Genomic DNA, 11,293 nt, shown 5'->3' with positions numbered 1-11,293 from the left:
CAAACGGTATGGCGTTGATGTGTTGGATGCAAAATTGATTTGGTCTATTGTTGTGCGCATGGATTGAATTGGCGTTCATTCATTCTTGTTTGTGGTTTCCTAAAATGTCGTCTGAATCACTGCCTCCATATATAAAATTCACTCTATGGTTCCCAACTCACTTTTTACTTTTGCGTTTTTAATCCCCATGCAGCCCATTCCCCCAGTCGAATTTATCAAACACGAAACAAAGCAGGTAACTAGAGGAATTGATGAACACGATGACGGAATCAGCCGCCACCGCCACTACCATTGCCTGTGAGATTGCGCGCTTGCCGGTGGACCTCATCTCGATGTCGATTGCCCGTACTGGGCCACGGGACGCCTGCCGCGCTGCGGTTGTCTCACCGGCCTTCCACACTGCAGCAGACTCTGACGTTGTCTGGAACTGCTTCCTACCGTCCAACCTCCCACCGCCGGCCCTTGGGGAGCTCTCTCTACCGGTGCCGTCCAAGAAGGCATTGTTCATGCAGCTCTCCGATGGCCGAGTCCTCCTTGCCGATGGCCTCACAATACTGAAAGAACCACTTTTGTTCACGTCTAAGTTTTATGCAGTATGTGATTCTAGGATGACTGACTAATCTTTGGTGTGGTGTGTTCAGAGCATCTAGCTGGACAAGGAAACCGGCGCCATATGCTACATGCTGTCTGCAAGGAAGTTAAGCATTGATTGGAGCGATACTCCCACCAACTATCGCTGGTTCCATATCGCTGGCTCTAGGTTTGCTCTCTCTCACATGTTGCTTGCCATTTCTAAAGTTTTGATGCGAATTGCGACTGGGTAATTTAGTCATTATTTAGTACTTGTTCGCACTCAAAATTGGCTAACTAAGGCTAATTCTAGGAAAATTGGCTTAGGGGGTTTTGGACTGTTTCAAATTGCAAATTGGACTTCACTATTGCATTCATCTTGCCAAGACAATCAAAATCCATATATAGAAAGTTTTTGGAGTCCGAATTTGGAATGCTCCACTCCATGAACTCCAACATGGAGCATCTCCATAAAAAGCTGGAGTTTCTGGATTACCCCTTTAGGTGCTGCACAAAACACCTGGGGTTGGCCCTCAACTCCACCTTTTTTCTAGAGAAGATTTTTAGAGTTATCCCTGTTTGGCTAGTGAAGTTGGGAGCGAAGTAGTTCCAAACATGCCTTAAGAGCATCTCCAATAGTTTTCTAAAAAATCACTTGGTAAATTAATGAGTTTTCCATGTGACTTAAAAATTGGAAGCATATTTGTTGGCTTCCTCCAACAGTTTCCAAAATACCGATCCTAAAAGATAGAAAGTAATTTTACATCAGAAATCCCAAACTATTTTCTAAATCACACCAACCACTTTTATACTTTCTTTCTTTCTTGTATATTTGCATCAGGAACCCGGCCTGTCCTACTTATTTTTCTTCCCACGTCCTTCCACCTTTAGATTGGCGTGATGATACGCATGCGCGCGCGCGCGCGCGCGCGTGTGTGTGTGTATATATGCGTGTGGGGGTGTTTTTTTTAAGTGCCAAAAGATTGGAGGTGGGTTTGAGAGTTGTTGGAGATGAGTTTTTTCAATCTTGCCAAAATTTCTAAAGTGGGAGACTATTTTGGGTACTCTTAGAGATGCTCTAAGTTCGAATTGTATTGTGCATGGATTTTATAGGAATTTTGACTCTCCACCGGATAAGACCACCCACCCTATAAATATAAAAGGGCCATGACCGATTGGGGGATCCAATCGCAACAAATCAACCTATCTTTTAACTTTTTTTACTCTTTATGCCTTTTATCCCTTAAACCCTAATATTGCTCTAGTTCTCGATTACTCCCATAGTCCTAGAATATAAGGCACGATTTGACTTGGTGCAGTCTTCAAAATCATACTTTGTACTTTGATTGCTAATTTCTGTTATAATATAATTTATGGCAACAATGGTTTGAACATTAGAAAGTATTTATCAATACAAATCCAATGTAACCATTTTTGTAGTATAAAATTCCATATGATTAGACTAATTGCTCGTTAAAGATAACAAAGTTTAAATATTCAAATACGTGGATGGCTTATATTTTGTGACAAAGAATTTTAACCTCTGTTGATTTGTGACAGGATATTCTCTGATGCTGCCAGGTTCTGGCGTGGCCATCGGTTGGAAATACATGGCAAGATCGACAGCAGCATGCTATCCAAGCACACATCGTATACCGCTTACATTGTGCTGGGGGTAGATGAGTATGATAGGTGCTGCTGGTTTGGTTCATGCCAGAAGACGCCTGTCACTGTCAGCCTCGGAGGAAGAACGTCGACCCACGACGTTCTCCTCGATAGCCATGATCTCGTGCATCTGCATTCATGGCAGATGAGGCGGCGTGGTGGCATTTCCAAGGCGTGTGGTGTATTCCTTGGTGATCCAGGGTTCTCTGGTCAATGGACTGATGGGTGGATGGAGCTGGAGTTGGGTGACTTCCACAATGGTGAAGGTGACGACGGCGAGCTGGAGTGGATGTTTTTTCTCGTACTCTTTCATCAATCTTGTATGCTTTCATATTGCTTACCATTGTTAACTGGTGGCGCTTCTGCTTTCTTTTTGTAAAAAAACAAAATGATGATGAGAATGAGAATGGGCGCGGCTCTCTTGCAGTCTTGCTGCCGCGAGTGATCGACCAGAGAAGTGTGTGAGTGCGACCACCCTCCCGGAACAGATCCGAGATGGAGGCAAAACTCAAGGCATGGCAGGTCGAAGAAAGTAGCAGTGGATCATGCATTCACAATATTCGATTTCTCCGACCTGGTGGCTGCAACGAGAGATTTTTTGGATGCTAAGCAGATCGGCAGTGGTGGCTTTGGGCCCCTCTACAGGGTGAGGAGGGTGTGGTGGTCAAATGGCGCTATGCACGAGTGCTGCAGGCCTAAACAAATGATGGCCCATCAAATGCCTTCACTTTTCCAATTATGTGCTACTCCATTTCAATGGCAACTTGGAGGAGGTTTTGAGATCGCGGTGAAGTGTCAGTCTTCACGGTCAGGACAAGGGCTAGAGTAGTTCAAGAACGAGCGAGATCTAGTTGATTATCAAGCTGTAGCATACGCCTAATGTTTCCGTGCCTCGGGGTCTAATTGGCTAATCTGTCCATGATAAGGAGAAGAGTTTTACGAGTAGTACATATGCCGAAGGGTAGCCTGGACTCTATTTTCGTTGTGTACTTGCATATATTGGCAATGTGTCTCTTTTCATTTACAGAACTTATGTATTGGTGCATCCTAGCTAGAGTTGGTTCTACTGTGTTGGAACATGATCTCGGCTAATCCCGAGATTAATTAAGGACATATGCAACTAATTAAATCTGCCGTAAGTGGCGGCAACCCTTACATCTCTAGGGTTCGGCTCCCTTGCCCATAGCGCGTCTATAAATAAGAGGAGGCGCACCTGGCGTCACCACCTGTGAGAAACAAATCATAGAACCAGTAAATTAGGCGCTGGAGGGTTTTAGGAAGGTCGGCTCCCACGTCTAGGCGTTCAGCAGGCCGACGCTACCCGGTGCCACCTCCTGCTCATCGATATGCCACCTCCTGCTCATCGATAGAGGGCATCTAAGCCCTCAGCCGGTGAACCTACGTCATCCACACTGCAGACATCAGGTACTTCAAAGAGATGTCTTATTGTGCAAGGCATTGAGATTAGACCCAAGAAACTAGGCTAAGGGTTTGTAATCATGTAAGAGCCATCCTGTGGGAATAAATAGATTGACAGAAGAAAGCATGTAATCAGTACTCAGTATTCACCATATGGCCAGATGGTACTGATCGTATCATCTAACCATTAAACATATTTATGCTGTTTAAGGATTCAATACTGTGGCACAGTTACTAGCTTGATCTTTGATCTGTTTGTTGCCCCTATCTCATTGCAAAGATCGTAGCTCTTCCTTGTTTTTTACGACACATTGATAACTCAAATTTAGAGCTGTAAAAAAAAAGATAAGTGACGTGTATCAGCGACTGAGCATGCCATTGCATTTCCTACTTTGTGGTTGTGGCTGCTGTTGCTGTGTTGCATCATGTTTGCTGCTACCGGTTAGAAAGAAAGAAAACTGAAACATGTGTGCATATTGCAATACATCTCAGAGCTTGTGGTGGTACCGTGATAGTGATATTTGCCGGAGCTGAGGCTGTTTTTTCATCAAGACCGTTTGTTTCATCAACCAAGTGTTTCAGAGTTTGTAGCATATATGTGTTGCTACAAACTCTGAAACATTTGATGAAACAAACGGTCTCACCTTAAACAGCATCGTGGCAGATTGCCTACTAGCGCCCTCCGGCCTCCTATATATCATCGAAATCCTAGGGAGAGTAGCATCGTGGCATCGTGGCATCGTGGCAGATTGCCTACTAGCGCCCTCCGGCCTCCTCCCTTGGCCAGCCTATAGAACCTACAGCCTACAGGCTTCGAGTTCCCCGATGCCCATGCATGGTCGACACACTGAGGCCAAACAGGAGAAGCCTTGCATCACAAAATGCCGAAGTTAAAGGCTGGTAATAAGCTGGCGCTGTCACTGGCATACTATAAATGGTGTGTATTTCTCTCTACATGGAAAATTGTAAACCCGTTATGCATTACGCAAGATTTCTAGTGGCTTGGTCGATTTGGAAACACATGTGTCGTTGCCTCTTTGCTGGCACCAACCCTCTTCAATCGATAATACACTCGTATCCGGACATCGCACACCACACACGCCCACAACGCTCTCCCAACAACTCATTGCCCGCCCATGCTCCCTCCCTCCCTCCCTCCCCCCTCCGTGACCTCCATTGCGACCCCGCGCACCCCAGCGACCCGGCTCTCGCTCCCCCACCGGAGACGAGGACGACGACGGTGGCGGCGGCGGCTCCGACGAGGTAGGTAGTTCCTTCTCTGGATCTGAGCCCTCCTCCTCCTCCTTTGGATCTGAGTAACGCGGCGGTGGCTAGGGTTCCGGCGAGCTCTGGGGTCCTATTCCCTCCTCCCTCCAGCGAGCTCAAAGGTGATGGGCCAGGGCTGGAGCAGCGTGCACCTCGAACCCATCCCCTTGCTATTTATACGTCCTTGTTGTTTCTCCGTGTTGCAATGGGATTTTTATGTTGTTGCAACAGATGATTTTCGAATGTTGCAATGGGATTTTTGGGTTGTTGCTGTAGTTGATTTTCGAATGTTTCCATTTCCATGTTTTATGATTGCTTTTGCGATGTTGCATTACTATTGTTTGAGATATTGTGGTACATAATTTTCGATGTTGCACTACATATTTTTTTGATGTTGCAGTACATGTTTTGCGATGTTGCACTCCTTAATTTTGCGATGTTGCAGTATTTATATTCCAATGTTGCACAACATAGTTTTTTCATATGTTTGTGATGTTGCATTTGAAGTGTTTCGTGCTCTTTGGGATAGGGGCGCGGTGGGGAACGGGCGCGTTGGGGGAACATGGACATGGGCGAAGTGGGGAACGAGGACAGGGGGGCGGTGGGGAACGGAGATAGGGGCGCGGTGGGGGGTGTAACACCCCTGGTGTTACGAGCTTGCTTAGCACCAAGATTAAGACCTAAAAGAGATTAGCAAAACAAGTTCGTTGGGTTTAAGAGTTTAAAACTTACATGAAATGATAAACAAATTCTATGTGACTCACTTTTGTGGTTGAGAAAAATCAAAATAAATATTGTTAACTAGTACTCTTGGGAGCTCAAAAATCAAATTTAAAGTTAAGATAAGCTCTTTTTGTTAGGACGACAAACACTTGAACTTACGTCTAAAGTACTATTTTTGGTAATTTATTGTGGGTGAAATAATTAATTAATGCTTAAATATTTTGTTCCTATGGGTTAGTATGAAGTATGGACCATTGTATGAAATACTTGTGGGTTGGAGTTAATAGGGTTTAGGCCTTTTAAAAATTGTAACAAAAGTGCTAATGGCTGTTAGTTCGAACTCAACCTTAACTTTTCTAAGTATGGGAAAAATAGTAAGACAATGCTATCTTGACATTTAATTTCTAACAAAAATGTTTAAACACTAGCTTCATATTCTTGCATTGTTGGTTGCTTCTAAGTGAGCACGTGAGCATGGTGTAGGTTGTAGATGTGTTGGGTGTCGCGTTGTCTACTTAAAAATTGTCCCAACATCGTCAGAACACGCTGTAAACCACGTTGTTGGTGCTCTGTTCGTGAACCGGTACTCCAGGAACGAGTCCATGTTGGCATCCTTTTATCTCGCTCTATGGTTGCTCTATGGTCATAATGATTGCTTCGCTAGATAACTGATAGGGTTGTCTTTAGGATTAGTGGATGGGTTGAACCTTGTAACAACCCAAAAATCCACACACCAAAAATCCCAACTACAAAAAAATTTTCTTCAAAACCCCATGTGATGTGAGTGATATTTGTAGGAGCTAACCCTAAGTGTTGCATTAGTCGTAATCCAACTAAACCTACACGACTTGCACAAGTATCTCACCTCATCACCTTGAATTTATTTTACCACATAGCATACATCAAGTTGCATTATATTCAACATGGTGATTTGGATTTTATTTGGGTTTATGTGTTGATTAATAAAAGCTAACAAATATTGTTTATAAATAAATGTACTAACATGGGATTAATATCCCAACATATATTATGACCAATGTTTATCACCATGGGACATTATACCAAGGGAGAAATATGCCACTTTGATTTATATACATGAAAGAAGTGTAACATAATACGAAAAGAAATAGAAAAAGAAAAGGAAATAGGAAAGAAGAGGTAACAACAGCAGCCCAGGCCTGCTCGGCCTTGCGAGCCAGCCCGCCTGCCCTCCCACTCGCGCACGCGGCCCACAAGCCAGCCCAGCAACACCCTACCGCCCGCGCGTGCACAAGTCGCTGACGAGCCGGACCCGCCCGTCAGCCGTCACGCACCGCACGCCGCCGCATCAGGACAAGCTGACAAACGGGCCCTCTCTGTCAGCCGCCCAGCTACAACGTCGTTGTCTTCCCCACGCTACCTCCACCTCGCGACCAGGAGCCGACCGCGGAGCAGGCGCGGGCCTAGGGTCACGCAAATCGCATGACCTTGTTCCCCCTTGCGCCACGCTTACGCTACCGCACGCGAGCCGTCGGATGCGTCGCACGCATCACCACCGCTCGATCACCGTCCACCATTGGAGCCCTTGGAGCTCGGCTATAAAAAGCCAACGTCCGTGAGCCCTAATCCTCAGCCCGTTCGCCGCCACCGCTGGTGGCACAGCACCACACAGCGTCAGGCCGAGAGAGAGGGAGGAGGGAGAAGCAAGGTGGAGAAGGAAGCCGCTACGGGGAGGACCTCGCCAGAGCCAGGAGCGCCGCCCCGATCAGCTACAGCGATGTAGCTGCTCGGTACGGCACTGCATCGCTTCATCACGGCCTCACCTCACCACTGCACCGCCATCCTACCGCCACGAACCCTACGGTGAGCCACGTCGTTCGCCGCTCGCCACGCTAGCCGTACTTGCCATGAACGCCACCGCGTTCCCACACCTAGGGGACACAGAGGCAGAGCATTCCCGCTCCTGGACATGCACCGCACACGCACAAGCCCAAGGCCTAGCCTCACCGACCCCTAGCGGCTCGGGAACACCGACATGACCACCCTGCACGCCATGGCCTAGAGCACAACCATGGCGAGACCACCGCGTCTTCTACGTCGCGGTAAAGGCGACGTTGACACCCCGACTGGCTCTGCCATGACAAGAGACACACCGCGCTAACCTTAACCGAGGAAGAAGCCCACCGGAGCCTTGCGTTGCTGCACCGCACCTTGTCGGAGCGCCACCGCCTCTGCTTTGCCCCCACCACCATGGCCGGAGCCACTAGGACCACCAGGAGCTCCTTCAACACGACCACCATGGCCGTAGAAGAACCGTGGAGCTCATACGCTCCTCCAACTAGGCTCTCGCTACCACTGCAGCCCTGTCCAAGCACGCCGACGAACCCACGCCGCCGTTCACCGTGGCCGAAACCCTACGAAGCCCCAGCCGCCACCTTGACTCCACCATTGCACTCGCCGAGGCTTGGCGACGCTTTTCCCTACCTTAGTTGAACATCAGCGCCGCGGGTGAGGCTCGCCGGGGAGCTCACCACCGGCGGGAGCACGCCGGGGAAGAAGCAGGGGATTTTCTCCTCGTCGACCGCATCCCGAGCAGCTCTGCTGAGCTCCGACCATGACCACGTCGACCACGTCCCAAGCAGCTTTGTCGAGCTCCGACCACGACCACGTTGACCACGTCCTGAGCAGCTCCGCCGAGCTCTGATCACGACCACGTCGTGCACGTGAAACGAACCCTGGAAAGAAGTAAGTGGACCAAGTCCTTCATAGATTGGCTCTACGGTCTATGGGCCAACGCAGGCGGGTTCACCATGAACCGCGCCTCACCTGCGCCCGTGGACCATGGCCCGTTAGTGGCCCAGTAAGATGACGTGGCCGCACCAGCGCGCGCCACGTGGCCGGCCAAAGCCCAGCCTGTATCCAGGTCCAACCGGCCTAGTTTGGGCTCAGCCTATATTGACCATTGCCCGATCAACGCTGACCGTTGACCGGGCCCACATGTCAGCGACATAGAGCCGCTGGACACACTTGTCAGTAGGTGGCGTCATGCTGACATCATGATAACGTCAGCGGGACCCCACCTGTCAGCTCAGAACCGAGACAATGATGTCATGCTGATGTCATACTGATGTCAGCATGCCACGTGGACCAACAGGAGCGTGACATGTGTCAGCACGATATTAATTCAGCCTTTTCCCATTTTCAGAAATGATTGAAACTTCAGAAATTCATAACTAATTCATATGAACTCAAAAAAATACAAGACTAGGACCAAAATTCATCTAAAATCGAGCTCTACGCAATGAACCCATGTTTGAGTGCATTTGGCTCTTTTGAATTTTCATTGCTTCTTTGTGCTATTCTATAGACGTCGCTAACGCGACTATAATACGATCGTTTGTAGACTCGGAGGAGAACTAGACGGATGAGGACCGAGAGTACCGTGAGGAGTACGGAGACGACTACACAGAAGGTGCCACATCCCACCCAACCTCATAGCACCTATTACGCATGGCTAATATAGAACTGTTATTGCTTTACTTTACTGTTATAATCACACTATGATTGGACTTGCATGGTAGTATGCTTTCTTGATGGCCTTTACCTTGACGCAACCTTACCCCTGCTCACCCTGCTGTTAGGCTAAGTCACACGCTTGCTGCTATATTTCACTGCTTATTACTTCTACTACGCTTATATATACCATATTGATGCATGGTGGAAACTAGTGTTATCTGGACTATGGGGAGAGTGCTGCGTGTGTGACTTGGGTGCATGGAGGGTGAGGGTTGTGTCGACCAAGTTGGAGTATACGACGAGCCTAGGGCAAGTCTTGCCATGAGGTGCTACCTGGGCACCCCTGGAATGAATACCTATGGTGGGTAAATGGTATATGAGGTGGCCCCTGGGTGTAAACCTGTGATGGGAGGAGCCCGGGGTGGAGGTGCTGTGGTGGCACGGTAAATGGAAACCCTAATGAAGATATTCTGGCTTGGTCATCTCTAAGGACTTACTAGTACTCAAATTCACCGGGAAGCCTTACGTACCACTCGCCCTATATGGTGCGGGATGGCCGGACTACTTGGTAGGATATTGCCACTACTGCTAGGTTGATAGTGGACAGTGCGAGGATGTACGGGGCGCGGAGGATTCCCCCACACCCTTCTGAGACTTCATGGAGACCTTGTGGACCCAGCTCATGACTCACAGTTTTAGCCACCCTAGACTAAACTTGGGGTGTACCAGGGATGAATGGTAGAGTGGCATTATCCTAGGCTAGCAAGCAGCCGGAATTAGCCTAGTTGACGACGGTCAGCGAAGAAGGCAGATCTTGTGGTTATGTAAAACCTCTACATAGTGTATGGTTGATCGATCGATACATATGCCGACTTGTCGGCTATAGACCTTTCCTGGGTTTCACTTAAACTAGATAGCGAGATGAGTCCTTCTCTTCTTGCCCCGCAAGAGAGTGTCGGTCGTAGCCAGGGGCTACGGGCCATGAGACAGTGTCGAGAGGGAGTTGGCCTGTCGACTGAGCGATGGTATGGTGATAGTATGGAGATGGTGGTATATTGATCCTAGGATCGAAACCTGGCTCTGGACGGAAATGGGGTGGAATGGGTGTGGGAATGGTGTTAAAACTTGACTATTATTGTATATACTTGATATGCTAAAACATAGGAAACCCCAGCCTTATAGGTTCCTTTTGATTACATCCAACTTGCATCCAATTTATACAAAGCAATGCTCATAGGGTGGGAGTGGCCAGTACAAATCGTACTGATAAATTTTGGCACACAGGTTCTGTTGAGGAGTATAGCTCTGAGGAGTTTGATGGTTGAGGGGTTCGTTCCTATGCTCGAGTTTGGCGATCTTATCTTCAAGCTGTTCTGAATGAATGCTACTTTTGATTCCGCCAATGTGGCGATGTAATAATTTATGTAATTCTGCACTATTTGTACTCTGATATTATCGTTGTATGGATGTGGTATTTGACTGGAATTTGGGTAATATGATCTACAATGGTCATATTACACTTTGACTCTGTGGATTTTCCTTCGCGGAAATCAGGTCGCTTCAGTTGGTATTAGAGCCATACTTGACCCTAGGACGAGACCCTCAGAAATGGACAATAGAATAGGACGTGAACAGCCCTTCTTTCGGTTATATATCGACCCTGCATTTACTTTTATGCAAGGCTTATCTATTTATTGACCTGCTAACACCTGTTTCCTTAAAACATGCAGATGGCAATGAACGTCGAATGGCCACCTCTAGGACTGCTACCTCTGGACTATGCCAAGCTTACCTTCGACCTATGTAGGCTCGAGGGTTTTGCATAGACCCTCTGCCAAGTTCTCATCACGTTAGGAGTCCCTGACAAGCTTGTCAAGGTCACCTGCACTAGGAAGTCAGCTCAGGAAGGAGGAATCGAAGGACCGGTTATCACCTCAGTCGAGTTCCCAGCTAGCACTACCTTACCTTCTGTCCTAGCTTTCACTGAGTTGACTATAGAGGACACAGTTGAGGAGGGACTGCGAGCTGTCTCACACAAGGCACTTCGTAGAGTGATGAGGGACCACTACGAGCACCTGAAGATGATAGAGTTTCGTCTACTTCCCTAGGCCCTCGACCTCAACCTTACCCTTAGTGAGCAGAGTTTCGCAGCCAA

At 47.8% G+C, this 11,293-nt stretch overlaps 1 pseudogene; it reads left to right on the top strand.

Moving 5' to 3' along the window:
• The first annotated feature begins 260 nt into the window (after positions 1–260).
• On the top strand, positions 261–10,964 carry LOC136470698 (putative F-box protein PP2-B12; annotated as a pseudogene).
• The last annotated feature ends 329 nt before the right edge of the window (positions 10,965–11,293 follow it).

Source organism: Miscanthus floridulus, chromosome 8 (assembly GCF_019320115.1).
Source record: "Miscanthus floridulus cultivar M001 chromosome 8, ASM1932011v1, whole genome shotgun sequence".
NCBI lineage: Eukaryota > Viridiplantae > Streptophyta > Magnoliopsida > Poales > Poaceae > Miscanthus > Miscanthus floridulus.
This window is presented reverse-complemented; position numbering and strand designations above follow the sequence as displayed.